Source organism: Callorhinus ursinus, unplaced genomic scaffold, assembly GCF_003265705.2.
Source record: "Callorhinus ursinus isolate GAN/ISIS: 27379988/994484 unplaced genomic scaffold, GSC_fseal_2.0 scaffold2, whole genome shotgun sequence".
Taxonomy (NCBI): domain Eukaryota; kingdom Metazoa; phylum Chordata; class Mammalia; order Carnivora; family Otariidae; genus Callorhinus; species Callorhinus ursinus.
The window spans coordinates 93670608-93697214 of record NW_027397064.1 but is presented as its reverse complement, the minus strand read 5'-3'; the positions used below and the strand labels follow the sequence as shown (position 1 = coordinate 93697214).

Here is a 26607-nt window from a genome sequence, read left to right as displayed (position 1 = left end):
AAAAAAAAAAAAAAAAAAAAAAATCTCAGCATTTCTAGATGTTCCCATTTCTGGGCTCAAATTATCAACTTAATCAAAGTATTAAAAATAAATGGGTCTGCCTTTTTTTATAGTCATCTCATTTGCCCTTGGGTTCAGCAGTCCCTTGACAAACCATATCTTCAAACCCCCAAGGTCCCAATATATGTGTGAAACTGAATGGGACCAGCATCTTTTTCATGCAAATTCAGGGTTCTTAAAAACAGCTTTGTTCAAAAAATAAAGAAAGAATCCTTGACTTGCATGCTACCCAAGGCAAATTAAACACAGTCACATACACATACACTCTTGCTCCTATTTGAGGACCTTAGCTCATCTGCTGGAAACAGACAACTGTGCTTTTGCAATGCATTACGGTTTTGTTTTGTGTTTGTAGCAAAGCCAGTAGCTAGCTCATTATGAAGAGGGTATTGACTATGATTGCAAAACAAATGCCCAGGGATATTTTATTGAGAGTTGTGGATCCTTATTTACAGGACAGGGATAAAAGAAAGATATAAAGAATATACACACAATGAAACAAAAGAGACCCACAAACTCTCCTCTTTCAGTTAAATGCAAAGAGAATTCTTCCCTCCAACAGGGATGAAACAGAACTACTTTTCTTATTCAATTTTTTACCCAAAAGGTGAATTAGTCCCAGGTTTCTGAAGTCTGTCAGCATGGTCCCAGATAATTTCAACTAAAGATAATAAACAGCAACACCAAAAGTATTTATGTGAACCCTGGATCTACACAATACCACTGAGACAAACGCAGTGTCAGCCAATGGGAAGACTGTCCTCAATGAAGACAACAGGATGCTGGCATTTGTAAAGTCCAGAAAAGACCTGCGAGGTCTGCACGGTCAGAAAAACAATCAGCAGCTTGAAGAGGAGGAATATATTCAGCCTGTGATCTGTGGAGACCACAAACTTAAGGGCACCGCAGAGCCATCTGTTGCATGAGTGTCGGAGGCAGGCCTGTCTGGAGACAAATCAATGTTCTATGGCAACTCTAAGGCAGCCCAGCACACACACTGAATGGGTGAGAATGAAACCCTTGAGCAGCCCCATTCTCCACCAGGCAGATGGGACCCCCCTGAGGATACCCTGGAGGAAGAGCAGCACCGGCTCACCGCCTAAGTGTGAGGAATTATGTCTACTCATTGTGAGTCTCATTGCCCCAAACTCCTCTATACAAACAGTGCATTAGGCACACCAAGGAAGATGTCAATATAGAAGATACTCTGTGTTTTGATGAAACTGCCAGATAATTTGTGTCATCTCTACTTGACTTTCCTAGAAAAATAAAGAATGACAGGAAATAAAATAAATTATAATAAACTATAACAAAAATAAATACAAAAAAATCAAGGACAGACATGCTCATATATGTATTTAAAAAGAAAAAAAAATTGTGGGCATTTTATAAACCCAAAGACACTGTGGTATTAAAGAATCCTGTAGTACCACCCAAATACCCTAACTTCATCTTAGTTTTGGTTCTTAGGTTAAGCTCTTATATTCCAAAGTCTTTCAAGTTATTTAAATACCTCAATAGTTATGTATGATATAATATATACATCAATCTCTTTTAATTTATTTGGAATATTCTGCTAAGTGACCATATAATTCAATGATGATGAAAATTCTGATTCATCCAGCAAACAGAGTGAGTGAATTCACTCTGTGTCTGGCACTGTTCTGGGCCCCGGGAAATACAGATAAATAGACTGTCCCATTTTCAGAGAGCTCAGGGTCTAATAGACAGCACATCTAAGCAAACCTGTGTCCTAAGATGTTATAAGCACAACAGAAGAGTACTCCATTCAAAGCTGGATTTTAACATTAAAGTTAGGTGATAATTTTATCAGAAGATTGAAATTGAACCTCCTTTAAATGGGAAGGTACAGTCTCCTATTTCTAGGATAAAGTCATTTTCTGAAGTTCATACTTCTCAGCAATAAGTCATATAGGGAAAACAGGTTTTCCTCATAAACATCTTAACTATGGAAGAATCTCTGTAACAGGTTTTGATTGTGATTCCCTAAATTCCTCAAGTCTTTTTAATGCAATGGTATTAGACTTTACTGCCCCTTTGGGTCATGGTTTTATCCAGGTCCCTTCTTTTGTAGTCTTGTGACTGACTTATCTTGCCTCTTCCGTTTCAATACATTGTATCACCACATCCTCAACTTAAAAAGAGAAGAGTTAATAGCTAACACTTAGTGAATAATTACTATGTTAAGCACTACCCTCAGCACTTTACATGAAACATTTCAACCTAAACAATGCCATGACATAGGTATCATTATTATCTCTGTGGTATATAGCAATGATACTCAAAATTCTTGGATTCGAAACCTCTTTATACTTTTGAAAATGATCACCGAGGACTCCAAAGAACTTTTGCTTCTGTGGGTTCTCTTGACCAATATTTACCATATTCCCAATTAAACTGAGACTTTGAAAATATACATGAATATATAATAAATAATAGTAATTCCATCACAGGTTAATGTAAACATTTATTTATGAATATAACTATAGATTCCAAAACAAAAATTAGTAAGAAGAGTGGCATTGTTTTATACTTTTGCAAATGTCTTTCATATCTAGCTAACAAAAATTACGTCTGGATTCTCCTTTCTCCTTCTATATTCAGAATGTTGTAATGTCACAGGTTGAGCAGCTTCTGGCAAACCAGCATAGGCCCATGACCAAGGAGAGTGAAAAAAGTAAGTAACATTTTAGTCTTCTTATAAAATTAGTTTTGATTTATGGATTCCTGAAAAGGCCACAGGCCCCTTGGAGCACTGTGGTGCATAGTTGGAGCACTGTTGATGTACCTTCCACAGGGAAACGAAGGCTCAAGCAGGCCGAGAAACACGTCCATCATGCCAGTGCTCTTAAATACCTCCATGCATGTTTTCTAAATATGCAAAATAACAGTGAATACATATTCAGTTAAAATCGCACTTGTTCGAACTTGTACCTCTGTATCCACTATCACCTGTTACCACCACCTCTACTGCTAGGGAAGTAGTCACAAATAATGCATGAAATTGTTGAGGTCTCCGAGGATGAAACACATTTCTAACCATTTTAATGCCAATCAATGCAAAAACCACTGATAGAACTTTTCTGGAATACGCTGAATTCCAAGCATTACGAACCTCCATTTCTGGCAGAGTAGAATAAAAACACTAATCAAACTCCCAACATAAAACCTATGCTCAGGCATAAATTTTGTTTCTATTAGCAGCCCCCCAAACCTCTGGCATTTGTCCCTACAAAGATACCACCAAATGCCTAAAAGAAATTAGATGGATGATTACTGTGATTTATACCTTGGGGCAGAGAGTCACACTTAAAATTTGGGGCAAAGATTTCAATGAATCATCAGCCTTCCCCATTTCTCAGTGGGCCCTAAGAATAAGAGCATGGTGGTGATCTAGTATGTCTGTAAGGTGAGCAGGTCAGCTCCCACAGGAGGCCTAGGACCATTCTCTGCACACAGAGGTGTCCTGGGGAGTCACCCGCCACAGAAGCGTGACAATATCGAGTGCCAGGTGCGCTTGTCAAGTGGGCAGATGGGGAGACCGGTGGCAGCAGTCCCTGCCTAACAGCTAAATTAATTAGCCTTTCCAAAGCAGATCATTTAATTACTCATCCACTCAGATATTCAGCATGAGAAAAAAATTCGAGATACTTCGAGACATAGAACCCAGATGAAACAAACTTCTTCATGCACTTTTTCCAATACGTAATGTTCATGTTGGCCCCAAAACTTTAAAACACAAAAATTTACCCTCTTATTACATACTTTAAGGGATTTTATTCACATCCACAGTGCATACAAGTCAATAAGTTGAGAGTACATTCTAAATTGGTGATCTTCATGTGATTTTGTGCAGCAATAACTAAGAGGGAGCAGGACTCAACATGGCCAAAACGCACACCCCCTTGATTCTGGGAAAAAGCAGGAGTTTAATAAAATTCTGTGCTGATTAAGGACTTCCCTCACTCTCCCCCCCCCCCAAATAATAAACACAGAGACTTTTTAAAGAAGTTGATACAGAGATCATTAGTAAAAGCAAACTCTAATTTTAGCTACCTGCCTTTCTGAAGGTCTTTCATCCATGTGGTTCTCCTAATCGAGCTTTCTGGAGCTTCTACAATTTTTTTCTAAATTCTAGTACCCTAAATGTCATGTCATGGAAGCGTTCTCGAAATTGTTCTACCCTGAATGCTCTTCCACTTCCAAAAATGATGTCTCAAATTGCACTTGCATTTTCATTTCCTGATTCAGAGATTCATCTATAGAGTGAGTCCCTCTTGCTGCCTAAAGCAATTGCCTGATTCACTGTTTCTCTCCGTTAATGGGCTCTAAGACTCAGAGGACTGGGACTTCATGGTCTTCCTGTGTCTAAGGCACACACACACCCTCAATGAATGATCATGCTTCAGAGCAAAGATGGCCTCACTGACTTGAGGCAAAATCACAGGCGGCCTCTCTGCATATTAAGTATCAGAAGTTAGTCCCATGCCCAGAGCCTAAGAGAATGTGCCAAGAAAACCACACAAGCTACCTGCAATCCTTACCACTACCATCACAAATGAAGCATTCTGCATGTTTTAGATGTACCAACTAATACTTTTGGTAAATAAATAGAGCAATGAAGGAATACACTTATATTTCTGTGTTTTCTCCTTTTTATTTTTACTTGAAACTGTCCGCTCTCACCAGAATAGTACATGCTTTCATCACAACATTGTTGATACATGCAGGCTCTATTGACTAATTTCATGCAGTACTGAGTTAGAGCAACCTTATTATCTTCTTCTCTCTATCCCAAAGCTCCCCTACCTGATGTGTTTCTGAAACACATATTAGAGCAAACCACCCCCCCCAAGTTTAATATAAATTTCTAGTCTTTACTTCTGCAATAACTTATTTTTTGAGCTGAGCAGGGAGTCTGATGCAGGGCTTGATCCCAGGACCCTGGGAGCATGACCTGAGCCGAAGGCAGATGCTTAATAACTGAGGCACCCAGGCGCCCCAAGCCACTCGTTTTCTTAAACTTAATTTTCACTTCTGAAGAAACCTAGATTTCAGAATGAGGATTCCTTATATTTCCAAGTCTTTTTAAGGAACTTGGAATTCCCCATGTTTTCATGTACTACCCCGTATTTCCTCCCTTAGTATTACAATTCCTCTATTCTAGGTCAGTATTATATCTGGCACATAAGAAAAACTTTGTAAAACAACAGAACTGTATTAATAATGTTTGATTTTTTTCCATCAATTTTGGTAACATTCCAAAGTGATGGGCTATATGTAGTTTAATACGGAAAGGCAATGGGCTATACATATTTTAATATGGAAAGGAAATTCTTAGGGAAAAGAAAAGACATGCTAACCACCTCCTAGGGAGCCTTCCATACCTGTCGATGTGTACAACAATAGCCCTTATGTGACAATTAATTTCATTTCCATGGCTTTCAATTATTAATGGCCCTGAAATTACATTGTCTCTATTGTCATGAAGGTCCCAAGATAGGATCTGTGATTAGACTTAAGCCATCTGTCTAGACTCAGAAGAATGAGGTTTGTAGGTTCCTAAGAGAAGAGGTTGAAAGAGGTAATGCAGGAAAACCTGGTAGACTATCATACAACCGAGTGCATACCTAAAACCTCCTTCCTTCATTTATGGAATGAGTTATACATGCAAGACGAGTTCTGCTGAACAAAAGGGTGGCTTTTACAATAGACTGGCAATGCCATCAATTCATTCCACAAATACTATGCCGTCTGCTATGTTGGAAACACTTTGTTAGGCTCTATGGAAGACACAATGATGAGGGAGCTTAATTGCTGTAGTCAAAGAATATTGTGTCTATATCCAGTGTTACAGATTGAATTGTGTCTCCCAAAACTTTTATGTAGAAGTCCTATTCCTAGTAACTTAGAATGTAACCTTATTTGGAGGTGGTCAAGTTAACATAAAGTCATTAGAGTGGGCCCTAATCCAGTATGGCTGGAATCCTTAAAGGGACAGATTTGAAGATATACAAATGGGAAGAACACTATGTGGGATGGATGAGATGCAGAGACTGGGATGATGTGTCTACAAGCCAAGGGATGCCAAAGATTGCCAGCAAGTCACCAGAAGCTAGGGGAGAGGCCTGGGACAGATTCTCCATCACAGCCCTGAGAAGGAAGCAACCCATCAACACCCTGATTTTAACTTCCAGCCTCCAGAACTGAGAGATGGTAAATTTCTGTTGTTTAAGCCCCCGACTGTGTGGTACTTTGCTAACGCAGTCCTAGCAAAAAATAAAATAAAATCTACCAACTATATATGTTTGAACAGAATACACTTCTACAGATACACAAATATATAAATAATCTGGTAAAATACAATGGGTGCTCCAAGCGAAGTGTAATATATTTTCAGCAGAAGGAGTATTTACTTCTGATGAGGAAAAAAAAAATGGAAGTCTTTATAGAGGAAGTGGTAGTCACATTTCACACAAGTTAAGAGCCATAAAAAGTTAGAAGCCAAACATAGGAATTTATGACTATAGAACTATAAACTATTGACTGCAGAGCTGTTTGTTTTTTTTTAATCCAAGATACTCACTTCTTTTACATGTCATTTCTCAAGGGAGTTCAAGACAACTATATGAAAGATTCAAATGGTATACCTCATACCTAAACCTTCACAGGTATGCATTCTCTTAACCAGAAAAACATTTTTAGTCTTTTCATCTCCATACTCTTTTTACTCACTCTACTGTGTTGTCCAGTATAAGATAAAGGTGCTACTTTGGTGCTCTATTACAAGAATATTGACTTGGTTAGTTTCTAGACTGGGAATAGTTTGCAAATACACTCACTCACTCTCTGGCGGCCACCCCCATTACAAGGATGTGCACTAGTCACTTGCAGGTGGGAGTTAGGTGACCTTTAGTCCTGGAACTGGTCTGTCTAGAGACAGAACCATAACCAGGCCCTCATTAGGTCAGGTCTTCACCCAATTGAACCATTATCAAGCCTTGGGAGAACTATAAATAATCTGATTTTTATAAACCATTCAACTTAATAATCCTCCCCCCTCCAAAGGATTCAATATTTTTTGCTACTTTAATCATTTGCCAAATCATTTCTGAGTTAATAAACTATCAGAACCAAGCTCACCTACTCTCCTTGAAGAATTCTTTTCACTTCTGAGCTTCATAGCCTGATTAGATCTTCTTTTCTAATCTTTTCATATAGATTGTGTGTATTTGATTTCTCCTGCCTGCAAGTAACAGAAACAAACTCCAGCCAGAATAAGAAAGATGAGGCATTTGATTGAGCAGATTATGATACTTCAGGAGAAACTGAACCACCAAACCCTATGAAGGGCAAGAATCAGGGTACCTCCAGGGGTCTCTTCAGTTAAGAAGTCATAAACCTTCTCACTAGATGCTCCCATGATGCCCTGGCCTAGCTCTCAGGACTCCTGGTCTCTATTTCCCATCACTTTCACATTTTAAACTCCCTGGACTAAGATCCTGATTGATGTAGTTTGAGTGAGGCACACACTCTAGATTGATGAGCTTTTGGCCTGGGGTCAGGGTTATATAACACTAGCTTAGACATGCTCCTTCTCCCCATTATAGACTGGCAACTAATCTCAGAGAAGTAAACAATTATTAATGTCTGCCATATGGGTTGGGCATTTGTACTGTGTATGTGTTGTCTTTTCTTTTGGAAAATGCTTTCTATATACTCCTAATTAACCCTTTCTTGGATCTGTAGCAAAAATAAACAACCAGGTATCTTATATTTTTAATTTAATAGTTTTTACATCCATTCCAACTGGACTAACTCCATTTGAGATTTTCTGTTAAAATACCTAGCTGGAATTAAGCCTATATCTTGCTTTCTTCATATTGTCTTGACCCGTCCACTATCATTGTGACTTAAAATTTTACATTGAGCTTTCTCGTCATTTCTTTCTTCTGGAATATATAACTAGCCTTTAGTCTATATATTGCTTTCTGGATTTTGTCCCCCTGTCTCCATTGTCGGTGTGACTCAAATTATATGGAGCACAGTCCTAGAAATGTTATCAGCTATCAATCATGTATACATTCCCACAACATATAAAATGTTGGAACCAGAGTACACTCTCAGGAGACACAAACTAATCAGGAAACACCCCCTGTTCTATTTCCTATGCTTCACACCATCACCAGTAAAACTGTTCAAATTACCAACAATAAGATTTTATTTTACTTTATTTTTTTGAAGATTTTATTTAATCATTTGACAGAGAGAGACACAGCAAAAGAGGGAACACAAGCAGGGGGAGTGGGAAAGGGAGAAGCAGGCTCCCTGTGCAGGATTGATGCGGGGCTCAATCCCAGGACCCCGGGATCATGACCCGGGCCAAAGGCAGACGCTTAATGACTGAGCCACCAAGGTGCCCAACAACAATAAGATTTTAAAAGACATGGACAATTTTAAGGGATGTCAATTTAGAAAATCTAGAGAATAAAAGAGAAACTCATATTCTTTGTAAATAGGCAATCTAATCATGGCTAAGTATGTATAGTATTCAGTTACTATCTGAGCTGACCAGGAGCTACAAATCAACAAAAAATTCAACAATGGAAAACTTTAGAGGGAAAAGGAAGACAGAGATAAGAAAACAAAGTCTAATGTCTAAGAGATGAGAAATGAATGGGAACCAATCTGTGAAATAATTTCATATATGTTACACCAGGCAAGAACCTAATGGGGAAGAAGGATATTCTTAGATTTAAGACCATCTAGGATACTCTAAACAAAGATAAAAGTGTTTTTAGAAAACAGGAAAGCAACTGGTATGCCAATGGCAGCAATGTTTTGAAGAATAATAATAGCACAACTGCTGGGCAGAAAGATTCTGTCAAAATAGGTTATTCTAAACTTTCTGTTTATATGTAAAGAAACGTAAGTAAGCATTTATAATTGTGATCTGTTTTAATGACACAGTAAGAGAAAAAATTTAAAACAAGAGAGGGGAAAGGTAAGTGGTAAGTAGTTCAAGGAGACAAAAAGAGCCACTTTCTGAAGGAGGAAAGACACCCGCTGTCCCTGAAGGCAGAGGTTGGTTGAAATGGTAAGCACTATTCTTGGAACATATTTTGGTGACTTTTAAGATAGAGAATAAGAGTGATGAGGACAGTAATACTTGCATAGTGATTATACCCCAAGCACTTTATAGTTCGTTATTAACTCACTTAATCTTCACCCTCACCACAAGGTATGCACTATCATCATCCCTGTTTTACATATGAAGAAAATAAAGCACAGAGAAATTAGGTATCTTCCGCAAGATCTCAGAGCTAGTAAGGGATGATGTCAGGATCTGGACACCTGCACTCTTGGCTTCAAAGTCCCCATTCTTAACCTTAATCCTATGCTGTCCATGTGATTCTAGCTGGACTTAGAGTTTTTACATTGTACGTGGTTGTTCAGAAGTATGGTCACTAAAAATATCTTTATGAATTTCATAAGAAGCTCTCAAAATTTATTTTAATTCCCCTTGGGAGACAGGGAACTAAAGAGGCAGAATGGAGCTGTGTTTAACAGAACAGACTCCGGAGCCAGGCTGCATGGGTTCTGAATCCTTGATCTTCCACTTACCCACTCACTGAACTAGGGGAAGTTATTCACCCCTTCCGTTCCCGTGCATGCATGACTACCTACAAGCATGCACCGCCCCTTTTCTGTAGGAGAACCTGACTCCCCTACCACACTGATATGGCTTGGCATAGGACTTGCTTTGGCCAATGAAATGTGAATGGAAAAAACATGTTTAACTTCTGGGCAGGAACTGGGCAAGAGCCAGGACAAGATGGGCCACGTTCTCTCCTCTCGTTATGATCAGCAATGGCCTGGGTCCTGAGGTGAGGTTGCCTTGGGGCAGAGCCACAGACCTACCTTGCAGAGTAAGAAATATGCCTTTGTTGTAACTCACTAGGATTCAGGGGTTGTTTGTGACTAAGACATAACTACCTCCCTTGACTCATACACCCTCTGTGCCTCAATGTCCTAGCTGTTTCTCGGGTTGTTGCAGCAATTAAATGACTTAGTTTTATGAAGTATGTGGAACAGTGGCTGGCACGTGATAAGCACCACAGAAGTGTTAATCCTTACAGTTATTTGTACCTGTAAGTGGCAGGAGAGAAGTGTTAGCGAGCCAGATACTCACCTGAAAAGAATACAAACAGAGAAAAGAATTCCAAAGGAAACCTCCCCAATACTAATCCAATCAAATGCTTTTCTGGTTCTCAAATCCTTTCAAACAGAGTTCTCACATCATACTGGTTGCCCTTTGGGCTTTCTGAAAACTTCTCTTCAGTGCTCCCTCATCAACCCAGTAATCTCATTTATTTGTTGACAATTCAGGGCTTTAGTATTGCTGACGCAGTCTCCAGACACTTTTCCTTCTACAAAATTCAGTTTCTTTGGCCATGAAGATATTCCTCCTCCATTTTCCTCAGCTATCTTTCTGGAAACGGAGTTGAACACCAGTTTTCTGAGCTGTGGAACTCAATTTCAGTGAGGTAATAGCTGTTACCTCTGTTCCTAAGGGTGGAGGACTAGGTAACTTTAACAAGTTTCTTTGTTTCATGAGTTTGGATTGGCTTTCATTTGCTAAGGTGCAAATTTTTAGGGCAAAACTCTTGCCGATTAATGTTCCACACAACCTGCTTTCAGGGGACACTGCTGCTAACCACTCTGGATGTTTTAACAAGCAGATATTGAGACCTCTTAGGCCCAAGAGGAAGATATTATGGGTCTCCCTCTAATCCATCCTAGAAATGAGACTACGAAAACAGGGGCCCAAAGGAGAGATCTTTGATAACATTACCCTCATTTTAAAGATGGGTAAATGGAGACTCAAAGAAGATGAACATGTCTTTGAGAAAAATAAGTCAGTTGAAGAGCAAAACCTAGATAGAGAAGAGTGATTATCTATAGGAGCCAAGCTACTGCTATTTCCAGGGCTGACTGTGTTCAAAAGAAAAAACAATGGGAAACATGACTATATATGGATACAGTGAGACTGAGCATTTTAACTGAGTTTTAATCTGACCTATTCACAAAAGCCAAAGAGGTTACTGAGAAAGATACAATAACAGAGTCCCATTTTACTAAGCTCATATGTAAATCAGGCTGGTAGGACTGAGTCAATATCATGGCTAAACTAAACTGAGATAGAGAACAGAGACCAGGTTATTCATTACATCAGATTGTTTTATTTGGCAATTACTTACTATATAAATAACTCACCAGCTATTTTCTCTGAAACAGTAATGATTAGAATGGCTATCCTACCCAACCAAAAAATCTGAAATAGGCAATAACAACATCAATCTTCAGAAAATAAATACTGAAGGCAGCTGTAGCTGCTTTTGACTGTTACTGGAGGCAAAAAAAACCCAAAGTTATTTCTAGGACTCATCACTTTAATGATTTCTAAATTTGCTTCTCTAAAAGAAATATACTAGAGATTAATAAATTTTACATGAAAACAAATAGAATGCGTAAATTGCTAAGGGGTTTGCTCCCTTTATTTTCATTCTAGCCATTTTCCCCAAACCAAGAAGAAAAACATTCCCTAAGGCTTTGTGTGGTTTTTGGCAAAATCATCTCTCATATAACTAAATAGATGAAGAAAGGATGTTCTTTTTTAGTAGGTAATGATAAAGCTGAGATTTATAGCTAAAAACATTCTTGATCACAATAGCTTTTTTTTTTTTTTCTTCTTCTTTCTCCCCTCCACTCTCTGGCTAAGTTCTCATGTCCAAAAGACAAAAAAGGATGCTGTAGGCACCCATACACAAGAAAGTTACAACAGTCGAAAGTCACAATAAAAACAGATTGTCATAGATGGGAATTCCATTAAAGAAGGACAATATATCTGCTTTGGAGAAGGGCTCGATCCATTAAAAAAAAAAAAAAAATTTACTGATAGACAAAGTCCAGAGCTGAAACACAGTTGTAGGATCAAAGGCAAAATAACTGGCAATGTCCTAGTTAGCTCAAAAGAAGAGCAAACCAAGCAACAAACAGACCCTCTTGCAAAAGGGGAATGTCTTTAGTACAATACAATAAGACTGCTGTATGTGACACCTTGATAAATTAAAGAAACAGAAACACTGTCACAAAAAGAAAAGGAAGAAAGGAAGGAAATTCACAAACAGTGCCCACAAAAGATGGATAAGAAAGTTTTAAGAGAATGCATGCATTGATTAAAGGCAAGCAAAGAAAACAAGATAGCTGCTCCATCTAGCTAACCCCCCACTGCACATGCCTATTGTATTGTTTCCTTTGGCACTGACTACAAGAGGGCTTCATCCTATGTCTAATAATGCTATTATTTATAAAATAGAAGAAAAACATCCTGATAAGAATATACCTCAATAGGAAAAAGCTTCCTATATAATCTGAGTGTACTGATGAGAAAGAAATGCTTTTTTCAAAGTAATAACAATTACAAAGCAACCAGGGAACAAGATAAGCACTTGCAGAAGGAGCCACACTGAATCTATTCAGCCAACCAGCTTTTCTGTTATGTGAATCCAAGAATGGATCACTGTTGCTCACTGGGAAAACCTGCAGTGCTGTAAAAATCAGCAATGTCAGTATACGGTCAGGGGAGGAAAAAAAGAAAGTTTAGAAAGAAACAGAGGAAAGGCTGAGAATACAACTCCTTGTAATTCTTCATTCAACATTATATTCATTGACCAATATATTCCATGTAAGTCAATATGGAAGACACAAGATTTTGAACAGTACACATATACATAAGGCTCCTGCCCTCCAAAAGCTACAACTTGCAAAATAACTGCTTTGGGTCCATGATCTTACCAATGCCTGTTTCTTGCAAGTATAAACAGAATGTTCAACTGTGTATGTGAAGTTATTTTCATATTCTGGCCAGCATCCTCGTATTAATATTATTTTACTGATACAGCACATTATATTGAAATAAAAAAAATCAAAATAGAGTGAATAGTTTTACAAGTCCAATTTAATAAACAATCTGTTGACTGTGGGTGTTTCCTATTTCATAACTTTACATACACAATATGTACACATAACTATATTTAAATATCAACAATTTTATCCACCAAGTGCAATCTGATCAGTTATTTCAAAACCTATGTTGATCATCTGCTAGAGGTGAGAAAGAATAAAAAAAAAACACACAACACAATTAGCTTGTACTTACTGAGCCATTTATATGTGGCACCTATTGTTCTATATGATCCTACATGTATTATCTCACTGAATCCACACAAATCTCTCCAGATTTTTCCTTTTTACAGATTAGTAATCACACCTTCTAAATGGAACACCCTATACTTTAAACCACTGTACCACATTCCTTCTAACCACACACCTGCAGAGCAGATTTCTGTGGTACTTGAGTAGTTGCTGGCTATGGATGGCTTGTACTCTGCTTTTGAAACCATGATCAAACCAAGGATGATTCCAGCAATGATTCCCCAGCAAGGTCTATGGCAGGGAGGGCCACACAAGACCAGGACCTCTGAGCAGACCCACACCCCAAGGTATGTAGCACTCATCATGAGGGCTCAGAGTACGAAATTCAGGCATGCAGCTCAGAGAAGCACATTCTGACAGGCTACGGGCAAAAGTCCACATATAGAAGTCCAGAATGTCATGAAAGGCAGGGTCCTATGAAGGGATTTCAAGGCTGGCGGTCAGCTGAAGGTGTAAGGCTCAAGAAGAGAACAATTTCTGCCACATATGATGGCAAACAGCTAGATAAATTGAAGAATGTGGCAGAATTTCAAGGCATTCACACAGAATGAGACAAATCTGCAACAAGGTTGATTTGAACACACACCTAGGTGCTTTTAAGTTTACTTCTCAAAAAAATCATAGTCTTTAAATTAAAAGTATGAGTTCACTATTATTCTGTTCAAACTGTGACACTATTAGTTTTCTGGACTCTTTGATAGGTCTGTTTTGAAAAATGGCAGGTTTAGATCTCTACAACACTGATAACTCCATGAGGAATGGGCTAGCATTAATTCTGGTGCTGACCATTGTGTATTCTTTTACACACTGCTCATATCTGGAGAAGTCTGTTAGGAACAAAATCTAAGATAGCCTGTAGTTCTGTTGACTTATCTTTTACTTTTGACTCTCAGCTCTTGAGCTCAGAATGAATGAATGAGCTCAACTCTATGGATTCATTCTAATTTCAGAGAGAGACGCAACAGAAGACTTGAGATCAAATTTTACTTTTAATATAACTTTTTGTTAAAGATTTTATTTATTTGAGAGAGAGAGCAAGAGCACAGGGCGAGGGGCAGAGGGAGAAGCAGACTCCCTGTTGAGCAGGGAGCCTGCTGCGGGGCTCTATCCCAGGACTCTGAGATCATGACCTGGGCCTAATGCAGAAGCTTAACTGACTGAGTCACCCAGGGGCTCCTAAATTTTACTTTTAAGATATCTAATGTTTTAAATATCAGCTTTGCTTTTTAGAAGAACTGAATATATTAACGGGAAAACTGAGGGATAAACATATTTAGATAAAGCATGCAATTCATTATTCAGTGAACAATTATATGAATAAAGACATATATCTAGAGAGATGGACTATGCCTTACTCAGTGTGGTGCTCAGTGCACATTAGCCCTCGGTAGATGTTTACTGCACTGAAATTACTTAACATCTGAGTCCCAGGTTCCTTATCTTCAAACTTGGGTAACAATATATTCATTCCTCATTATTTACACATTTCACATTTGCAAATTTGCCTACTCAATAAAATTTGTTTGCAACCCTCAAATCAATACTTGCAGCATTTCACAATCATTTGCAGAAATGAACAGACCAACAAAAAAACTGAATCACCAACCTGCACGTTCCCAGGGGATGCTGAACAAGGTGACACTTTGCAGCTTTTGTAATAGTAAACCAGTGTCATTTTATTTAGTGCCGTATTTTTGGTGCTTTTGGGTTTTTTGTTGGTGATTCTGCTTTTTGAAATGGCCCCCAAATGTAGTGAGGAAATGCTATTTGTTGTTCCTAAGTACAAACAGACTTTGATGTGTCTTACAGATAAAATACGTGTGTTAGATTAGCTTCATTCCAGTATGAGTTACAGTGCAGTCAACCATGAGTTCAATGTTAGTTAATCAATAATATATACTACATAAGGGTCTTTACACAGAAACACACAAAGAACACATATGAAGTTATGTATTACTCCATTGATCAAAATGTTATGATCAGAGGCTCATAGGCACCTAACTGTGTATTTCTTCTAGGAGCAGCACTTCAACATTCGATAATTCAGTGTCTGTGGCAACTTTATAGAACATAACTACTACGAATGAGGAGAATAAACTGTACTTGCTCCACCAATTGTCTTTAGGTCTTTTCCCAGACCTAATATAGGTAATAATCTAGTGAAGTGACCAGCACAGGTAGGCACTCAAGGAATTTTAACTACTGAAAAACAAAACAATCATCGTCTTAGGTGTCTGCAAACAACACAATTGAAACTAGCAAATTCAGATTCACTATATTTCATTGAAGAGAATATAAAAAATGAAATTGTATTTTAATGTATCACTGAAGGCAACACATCAGAAGAGGGAAATATGAAGATATTTATATATCTAGGTCTAGGTTGGGATAATGTCAGAAAATATGCTATCAACTCTGCTAATTAGAAAATCATGGTCTCTTATGTATAAACCCTTCAAACAAACCCAATTAAAATGGCAATTCAAACATGAGCATATCAGTGACAAGTCTATTGCCTATACGGGTTTCAATTACGAAGCTGTTCTGATAGTAACAAACACAGGGTTTGAACATACAGCACGTGTAAGAGCAGAAACTTGCGACTGAGAAATAGTCCTATTTGAAGAAACTAGAGAATTTACTCAGAAAACATTAGTGTATCACTTAGTAAAAAAAAAAAAAAAGTTGTACCTTGTTTAATTATGACAAATTATGATATTCCAAAACACTGGTAGGTGTGTGTGTGTGTGTGTGTGTGTGTGTGTGTGTGTATAAAAGTGTAACCAAGAAACTCTTTCTCAGTAGAGGTAAGACCACTTTAATTCAGATTTCACTAATTCAGAATCAAGAGTCAGGCAAGCATTTTAACCAAATTAGATGGATAAAGGAATAATAAAATTACATTAAAGGAGGCTAAACTTTTAAAACACAGTATTAAGAATTGGGAAAAAAAGTCAAGATTATGAAAGCATCTATTTACATATAACTTATTCATTCAAACAATATGCATTAATTCCCCACAAATTTATTGAGTCCTGCTCTGGGCCAGCCATTAGATACTCCCTGGAGAACATGGCACATGCAGAACAGCTTTGCTGAAGCTCACAAGCAAGTAGGTGAGACAGCCTTGTCAACAAATGCATTGCAAGGTGATAAATACAACTGAAGATATAAGGGCAAAGAAAGGAAATTGTTACTGGGCTGAGGCTGGTACTTTGACAAGAACCTTTAAAAAGGTGCCACATGTCCACATCAAAGTAAGTCTTCTCCAGGGGCCACTTTATCAGCTCAGGCCTACTGAATGGAAATATCAGAAAAATAAGACAATTCCATAGTGGCAGGAGGGAGACCTCACTAAAGTAGACCAGTTTGGACCTCTCCCCTGTCACTCTTAGGTTACTTTTGCCATCCAAACCACAGCTAAGTAACGAAGTTACTAAACCAGAGGATGAAGGCTTTGGATCCTGCCCATGGTGCTGCTGGTGGGCAGATACCATGGAAGAAAGCACCAATACCCTTGCCAAGAAAAACTTGTCATGTACTCTCCTGCAGGAAAGAATTCAATTTCTGTTACCTTGAAGTTAGTTGACTTAGTCAAAAGATAGGAAGTTTACTCACTTTAGTCTCCCTGTGAAAAACGACACTCTAGGGGCACCTGGGTGGCTCAGTTGGTTAAGCATCTGCCTTCAGCTCAGGTCATGATCCTGGGGTCCTGGGATCGAGCCCCAAGTTGGGCTCCCTGCTCAGCAGGGTGTCTGCTTCTCCCTCTCCCTCTGCAGCTCCCCCTGATTTCTCTCTCTCTCTCTCCCTCAAAAAAATAAATAAAACCTTTAAAAAAATAGAAAAATGACACTTAAATTTTATTAGCACCTATTTTATCCCTCTCTCCTCTCCCTCTGTTTTTAATATAATATGTCTGTGATTTTATATCCTTTCCCAGGCTTAGGATCTGAACAGTTTATGTGCTTGAGGCTGCTAGAAAGAAACAGGATTTGTTGAAAGAACTCAGTCCCCCAACTAGGTCCCTGCACACCAACTGTCAAGAACCAAGAGCGGAGGAGGTCGTGCTGCTAAGCCTGAGGCACCTCTCTGCCCACCCTGACTAACTGGGCTGTTTTTAAAGTGACCTAAACAGTCAGTTTCCTCATCAGGCTTCTTTCCTTTGTGCGCACTAGTAAGGGTCCCCACTCTAGGCACTAGAGAGATGCCAATGGGAACCAGAAAGAAGGCATAGGCTCGGCCATCTATAAGAATTTTGGATATAAGGCACATGGCAAAGAATCTGATCAGGACATCAAATAATGAGTGGAAAAAGAAGGCAAAGAAGTTCAACAATTTAAAGGTAAATTGCATAAATTGCATTGATATAACTTTCAAATAACACTAATTCACTCCCAAATAGCTTTAAAGCAAAGCTATTTATGTATTTTTATGTTTTATGTATATATAGCTTGATGTATTTTTGTATATATTCATATATATACATATATTTACATATTTTATGTATTTATTACATATTTGTGAATAGTTACATATATAGCACTTTACATACTTAGGTATATATAACACCAATATTTATATTAGTCTTTATGTACATATAACACTGTTTATGTGCATGAAACACTCTATCTGTGTATATGTACCACTAATACTGAACTATATATTATACACACATATGTGTGTGCATATGTATGACTACTATTTACCCAAATCCATTCCTTCTTCTTCTAGGCACAGAGATAAACTGCATTTCCTTGCCTCCTTTGCAGTTGTGATTCCAGTCAGTGAACGCTGAGTGCGGTGATTTGTGCTACCCATAGATTTGACCCATAGTAACCTTTTTCAGATAGTTCCAAGCAGTCTCCATTTTTGGCCTCCTGGGATGGAGGGGAACCTAGAGAAATCTTGGAAACCACAGTGTGAACATAGTACGGCTTCCATTAGCCTGGTTTCTTGAGCAGCTGCATGAAGGAAAGTTTCTCCCACTAAATGTGAATATATACCTAGCTCTACTATACAAACAGAAAATAGATTTATTAGCTAAGCCACTGTACATAGAGAATGTATTTGTTATTACAGCCAACCCTACCCTCTCTATTACATAAAATTGTGTGCCTCACTTTTTGGTAAACAATAAGATACAAGTTCTCACCATATCATCAATTCTAACATGTTTCCAATACATCTTTCCTGTGTCTCTTCTATTCCTGTGCTAAAGTCTTTCCATGTGGATATGGTCAAATGAGTCAACAGAGAGGACAACATTTATTTGAGCAGACTTCTGTCAGTATCAATCTAAGAGGTGGATACCCAAGCATGTACATGACATCTGTGAGAGAAACTGACCATCTTAACTCATCCAAATGTAGGCAGAGGACAGCGCCATGACTCCAAATCCAAAGCCAAACAACACAGCACCCCAAGAAACAAAAATAAAATACTGAGTGTAACAAAGAGAAAACAGACGTCAAAAAAACTAAAACCTAAATGATTTCCAGCATTCTATCACAAGATTGTGATTATGAGTGTACCTTTTCTCAAGGCTGAGGACAGAGATGTAGAAGCACGTCTGCAGGTCCTAGCATCCCATGGGAACATGGAAACGTGATTTTAGTATACGTCTCAGGGAGGCTGAATTCCATGCCTAATTTCACAGAAAGCATCAGATTGGCTGGAAAAACTAGAACACAGGGAGCAATCTGGAAATCATAGCTCTGGGAAGGCAGCCGAAGAAATCTTGTCCTTCCATGGGGTTAGTATCTCTATCATCCAGTACTTACACTTATCTAACCTTTCCTTAAACACCTTCCAGAAACGACTCCAAAATCTCTCAGCAGCCCAGCTAAGTATCCTCAAAAGCAAAGCACTCTTATTTCCAAATAAATGAGCTCTGTGGTCACTTCTCATCTATCTCTTTCTTCCCTAGGCTGGGTTTCACGAGGACATGTTTGATGACCTGTAGAGCTGAGAGAGCATTTCAGGTGTCAGAGACTGAGCTGCAGCTTCCAGTTCTTTCCCCACCCAACTACATGGTTCCAGATCAATCACAGCCTCTCTGGTCTCACTTTTCTCCTGACAAAGCAAGAGGAATGGATGAAAGAGGGTAAGTCTCCTTTCAGCTCTATCAGTCTATGTATTAACTTGTAATTTATCTTCTATTCCAGGCTAATAACCATCCCCAATTTCCTTGTCAGGTCCTTGTGTTAGATGTAAAATCCATAATATAAAAACTAGTTTTAAAATGTCATTTTATAGTCAATCATGCTGGATTCCCATAAATAGGATTTTTCATACCTGACAATCAAATCAGCCAAATGCACTTATCAAAATCCATGTGCTGGCATCTTCCAAAATATGTTCCCTTACTATGTTTACCAGAAAGATTTTTTTAATGAGCAGCTGCCTCAAAATTAATTAATGATATAGCTCACACTATAAAGTTACAAGCCAAATCCCATTATAACTAATGCATTTTCAGTGTAGCTCAGATTGCAAAGGTTGGTGAAACTCCAGCTGATGGCCCATTTATTCAGAGCAGTACATGAATCAACAAACTTACAGAAACATGAAATAAATATTTCTCTTCTTGAAAGTAAAGAAATCTATTGAAACTTCATTTGTTCTTATATACTCATTTCTTCCTATATACTCTTAACCTTTTCCATTACAAACTAGATGATAGGAAATTGGGAGTGTCTAATTGTACCAGCTAGATTCCAATATCTCCAACCCACAAAAATTCTCAAGCCATGGAATTTATTGTATAGTCCATTAGCTGATTTCCTTTGAACCCCAACACTTTTCATTTATACCATGTTCATGTACTAAATTCCAAACTGTTTTTGAAGGAAATCAAAATGAGGGAAATAAAACTGAAATAATGCTTTGCCAACATTTTTTTTTAGATTAAAATCAGGTGTAATTGAAAGAAAATGATTATATGCCTTGCTGGTACTTGTTCCATTTTTTAGAACAAATGTTCACACTCACCTAGGGGATGTTTCCAACTGCTTCTCTCATTTTGGTTTCCATGCATTACCCTTAAATTATTATATATAGATGAATCACCAATATCTAACTATCTAAAAGTAAATAACTCTGGCCTTATTTTTTCAAATCATGCTCTACCAGGGTGCCTGGGCGGCTGTCTGTTGAGCACCTGCCTTCGCTCAGATAAAAAAAAAAAAAATCATGCTCTACCAAAAATGAGATCTTTTCTCATTCAGAGTTTAACAACTAATCTTTACATTAACAGAAAAAGAGATCTTATCACAAGTTGGGGAAAATATAAATTTCATCATCATCCAAAAGTATCAATTCCAGAGCTGTGTATTCTATAGTCATGCAATTAGCCACGCAGATAGAATATCTATTCTTTGGAGCCTAAAATCCAAATTGAAGGTGTAGGTATATTTTGAAACGATAGAAACCAATAAAATAATAAGACAAAAACATTAAACAGGTATACAGTAGATAATACAGTACAATTGGGCTTTAAGTCATATGCATCCATGGCTCAGGCCAGTACAAAAGTGATGTGGAAAAAACAGAGGTGACAAACCTTGACCACACCAAATCCTGGTAAAAAACAAAAGCTCCAGTACAGCATCCATACTCTTTGCCCTCCCCATGCCTCACCTCTGACACCCCCGAAGTAGCTGCATAACTGATTTATTTTCCATCCAGATGGTTGGCGTCCTGTAGACAGACTTAAAATGCTGACTGTGTCTTGAGCATGCTTATTCAGTGAGTCTTGAAAGCCATTATTCACTAATTTCATGTGGAAATGAAATTTCAGCTTCCCATTGTGTACAAATAACTTGGCCACTTACATCACATACAAAAAGTGCTTTTCGCCAGGCGGGAGTGGATGGGTGGAATGCAAAATCTTTCCTGTGTGCTTCCCTGGCTCAGACCCAAGCCGGCATATGGCGGTCCCACCAACCACCTCCATATAGAATACTAGGTGAATGCTTTAAGCAAGCCCTGATAATGTGATTTACAAAGCCCACACTGGACGGCTGCCGTTTGCCTCTATTTTCATTCAGGATAGAAGATTAATCTTATTTCAAATAAAAGCATTTGATGACATTTTGTGCCCTTGCTTCCATCCTCCCAACATTATGGGCTCCTAAAATCCTGGTATATCTAGAAATAATCATGAGTTTCTAAGCTTTATTACTTTATCCTTTTCTTATTCTAGAATGTAATTCTCAACACAGGCTTCACTTTCGGTTTCAAGTCTGGGACTAGAAGGCAAAGAAAGCTAGTTTTCAGAGAGCAAGTCAGAGGTTTTAGGAAACTTACGTGCTTTGCTTTCCTGCAACATTTCCATGCTGTGCTTATAAAAAACTATTGATACTTTTTTGGAATTTCATTCCAGAAATGGTTTGCTCTCAAATGTCAAAGAACTCTCTTCCAGTCCCTCTTTGGGGTTTTATTTTAGAACCAGCAGTGCTACTCAGCAGTAATAAATAAAAATTCACATGTAGATATATATTAACAGTTCACACTGTGGCCGAGGAGCCCGAAGTATTTTACAAACACTGCCAAAATCACTGGTGATTTCCAGCCCTGAGATCTGACTTTGGGATCTTCCCAAGATTTATTTACATCATATTTGCAAAATACAATGTATATTTATAAATACAGGCATTTATCTAGTACTCAGCAATGGATGCAACAAGTCATATCCTGGGACTGGCAGAAGTTCCCAGAGACATGAGCTATGCCTGCCTACAGTGATCTGGTGATCCTTTCTCTCTCCTTCTGAGGTATAAATGGCTTTTTCTCATCTCCTACTTTTATCTACCCTACCACATAGCTCTCTGTTCCTCCCCCAAAATCCGCAGAAGTCTAATGACGCTCCTTCTCTCAGATAGCTCAGGAATGTGTTTCTGTCCATTGGCCTTCCCCAGGCTTGTCTGCTATAGAACTGAATTTCAGGATGAGCTGAGTGATACAGATGATGGGGATATTTAGAACAATAAAAGTAAACACGATCAAGATAAAAGAGCTCAATCTCTATTCTGAGGTTCTCATCCAATTTCTGAAAATAACCAGTGCTGTCAGAATCGACTTGGAAAATGCCCTGTTTTCTCCCCGCCTTTAAAAAAAAAAAACAATAAAAACAGCTGATAGTGCATTCAGAAAAATCAACTCTGACTTGTTCCTGGCATCACAGCCCACTAAAAGAAAGGGAGATGGCCTTGTATCAAAAAAGAAAAAAAAAAAAGAAAAAGTGATTTAAAAACAAGGAACTGGGGGCACCTAGGTGGCTCAGTCAGTTAAGTGTCTGCCTTCAGCTCAGGTCATGATCCCAGGACCCTGGGATGGAGCCCTGCATCAGGCTCTGCACCCCGGGGAGCCTGCTTCTCCCTCTCCCTCTGCCTGCTGTTCCCCCTGCTTGTGTGCTCATTCTCTCTCTCTCTCTGGCAAATAAATAAAATCTTTAAAAATATTTAAAAAAATAAAAACAAGGAACGGACTCTAGCATGGAGGTGACATCCAGAGACAAACAGTGATCATTCCAGAATTTCTAGAAGGGCTTCAAAGGAATAACCAGGTTGTAAGGAGGAGGCAGGGTATTTGTGTTAGAGCTGTATTTGCAGAGCCAACTCACTGTTAGAATTGGAATATGGGTTTACTAAGCGTGGCTGGAGTGGGTGGCCAATGCAGAGGCTACTGTTAATTCTTTCAATGTAAACTCTGGCATAACCGTTGAAAGAACGTAATTACTATATGCACTACCAACCAGACCCTTCTAAGTCAGCTTTTATCTATCAGCTTTAGAAGAAATATAAATAATTGGGAAAAAATTTTGAAACACAATCATGGTACTCAAAAACTGCACAACTCTAAGCCGCAAGACACAAACATTAAAGCAAAAGTACATGTCTATTCCTCCACCTCTAGTATTTGGCAGGTCATTACCAGGAAAACTTTTTTTTTTTTTTTTTTTAAGAAGGACTGTATGATAGAGTACTTTGTACAAAAGATCAGATCATCGTTGGCACAAATATTAAATGACTATAAAACTAGAGTACCATGATATTCTTCAGTGTATAGTTTGTGTCCCAAAGTAAAATACAAAAGTATGTCATAATAATGTTTCTTTTAGATTTTAAGCATTTGTTGTTTTGGGCTGAACTTTTTATTAAAAAAAGTCAAAAGCAATCACTTTTAGGGCCCTTTGAAAAATCACTCTTCATTTCCATCTTAAAAAAAAAAAAAGGTCAGAAGCAATAAAGCCTGGATTCATCTATAATTTAAGTGCAGCCCCATTTTTTAAATCATGAAAAGGAGTTTCCAATTGGTAGAGAGCTGCTCAACAAATTTTACCTGGAGAGAACCTTTCCTGCAAGTCTGTTTTGAACAAAAAGGCAGCTCTAGTCAAATCTGGGATATGTGACAAGATTCTCACAATAAAGCAAGTCTGCTTCTAACAGACACTAGATTGAAGCATTACATAGCATTTCATGGAATGAAATGGAATAACTAGGCTCCTGAAAAATACTTGCCTTGGTAGCTACCACAAAGCAGTAAAGGTAGCAAGAGAAAAACGCTGTGACAGCATTCTTTTGATTCAGCCCAGTAGCTATGGAAACTATCTTTTAAAGACCAACTGGTGTTCTTCCCTGAAAACCATATGAAATAAAACCATGTCTTACCCTTATGGATTCCATAGTTGGAGGCTTCGTTTTTCAACACATTCAACTTATGTAAGCTTGCTTTAGCTTTGGCTCAGGTATGTGCAAGCTGAAGCTATCATATTTGATTGATACTGTGGATTTAAATTAGAAAACCCATGAAGGCATTTCTATATAAAGCTACAAGGAGTCATAATGCCCAAACAACAAGAAGTAAACATTTATTAAATCTGCTGGATGTGCTCCAAGAACTACAATGTTTGCTTCTTTCTGTTTCTCTCTCTCTCTCTCCTCTTCTCTAAGAATACATGTAAATTCCCATCACTTACCATGTCATTGGCCCAAGTGTTTTACCGGAGGTGATGAGAGGCAATTCAGGGTCAAGAGTTTCCTCCCGTTTAAGACTTTTCTTTTGTGCCCCCCTCAATAAAAATGGTAGACAAGTTAAAAAATAAAGCAAGTCTCTGGTTTGATTTTTTTGCCAATGTGAACTGTAATCATAATCTATTCAAAATGGAACTCTTCAGAAATCTATTTCTAGATTTATCCGCTCTAATTTTTTGATGTTTGCCACTTTATATCCTTAATATTGATTTTTTTCTTGTGAAACACAATTTGGTCAAAGATGGATATTCTTCGTGCTCATTTTCCTACCCTAAATACCATCTTATCAGGGCACTTGGGTGGCTCAGTCGTTAAGCGTCTGCCTTCGGCTCAGGTCATGGTCCTAAGGTCCATGGGATTGAGCCCCACATCGGGCTCCCAGCTCAGCGGGAAGCCTGCTTCTCCCTCTCCCGCGCCCCCTGCTTGTGTTCCTGCTCTCGCTGTCTCTCTCTCTCTCTCTCACTCTGTCAAAATAAATAAATACCATCTTATTCATCTTCATTGTGTCTTTCCTCAGGCAAATCCCCTCAGAACCTATTTTTTCTGTATAAAACGTTCTCTCACCAAACCCCCAAAAGAACTCAATTCCAAAATTGTAATTGAATAACTATTACCTTGCAACATGCACGACTTTCTCTGATAGAATATGTCAGTGCCATCCTTCTCTTTAACCTCCCAAACAATCTCATAAATTGTATCACAACCTATTTATAGAATCTTATTTTGCTCACAGTTAGCATGACACCTAAAAAATTAAAGGCTGCTCTTTCCGTCTCCGGCTGCCGTAGCGAGAGGAGCCGCAGCCATGTCCGCCCACCTGCAGTGGATGGTCGTGCGGAACTGCTCCAGCTTCCCGATCAAGACGAACAAGCAGACCTACAGCACTGAGCCCAACAACCTGAAGGCTCGCAACTCGTTCCGCTACAACGGGCTGATTCACCGCAAGACCGTGGGCGTGGAGGCGGCGGCCGATGGCAAAGGCGTGGTGGTAGTCATGAAGCGGAGATCTGGCCAGCGGAAACCCGCCACCTCCTACGTTTGAACCACCATTAACAAGAATGCCCGGGCCACCCTCAGCAGCACCCGGCACATGATCCGCAAGAACAAGTACCGCCCAGATCTGCGCATGGCTGCCATTCGCAGAGCCAGCGCCATCCTGCGCAGCCAGAAGCCTGTGATGGTGAAGAGGAAGCGGGCCCGCCCCACCAAGAGCTCCTGAGCACCTGCCCCTGCCTCTAAAGCAATAAAGATGTCAGCCTCCTCAAAAAAAAAAAAAAAAAAAAAATTAAAGACTGGATATGATACTGAAGATGATCCTCAAGAATAACAAAGCTAGAGGAGATATACTGCATTAAGAACTATGATGAAGCTAGAAAAGTGAAACTGTCTGTTTGAAGCAAAAAATAAACAATTAGACCCATAGAACAAAACAGAGTCAGAAACATGCTCACATATAGACAGTCACTTGATATATGACAAAGATGAAAAAGCAAAGTATCTGGCAAAGAACAGTCTTTTCAATACATGATTTTGGGTAAGTTGGATATCCACAGGAAAAAGAAAATGACTCTTGATCCTTCATTCGTATCATAAATCAAAATCAATTCCCCAGGGACAACAAATATAAAACTAAAAGGTAAAACAGCAGAGCTTCTATAAAAACAAAATAAAATAAGAACACAAAAACATATATCTTCATGATTTTGAAACAGGCAAAGGTTTCTTAAAAGAAGTCACAGCAGATACTAAGCTTAAATATGGAAAACTGACACATCACCTTTATTAATGGTATGAAGAGATCTTCCTCAAAAGACACATTCAAGAAAAACAAAAAGGTAAGCAATGGAGTGAGTTTATGTATGTATACATATTACATGTATACATACTATATTATATTACATTAAATGTATTATATATTAAATATATATTTGTAATACCTATATCCACTTAAGGACTTGAATCCCATTAAAGAACAATTACAAATCAATGAGAAAAAAGAGATATGACCCAATAGAAAACCAGGAAAATGACTTGAACAGACCATATCAAAAAAGCGGATCACCTGAAAAGGGACTCAACTTCATTGGCCATCAGGGAAATGCAAATAAAACCACAATACAACACTGTTTCCTACCCACTAAGATAGACAGATAGAGATAGAGAAAGAAAGAAAAAGAAAGAAAGAAAGAGAAAGAAAGAAAGAGAAAGAAAGAAA

General features: G+C 38.4%; 1 protein-coding gene and 1 pseudogene across 5 annotated transcripts in view; one reads left to right on the top strand and one right to left on the bottom strand.

The window, feature by feature from the left end:
* NCKAP5 (NCK associated protein 5) overlaps positions 1 to 26607 on the bottom strand; it is a 965493-nt gene that overhangs the window by 531477 nt on the left and 407409 nt on the right. The gene's annotated exons all lie outside the window — the stretch shown is intronic.
* Positions 25159 to 25673, top strand: LOC112812336 (large ribosomal subunit protein eL28 pseudogene; annotated as a pseudogene).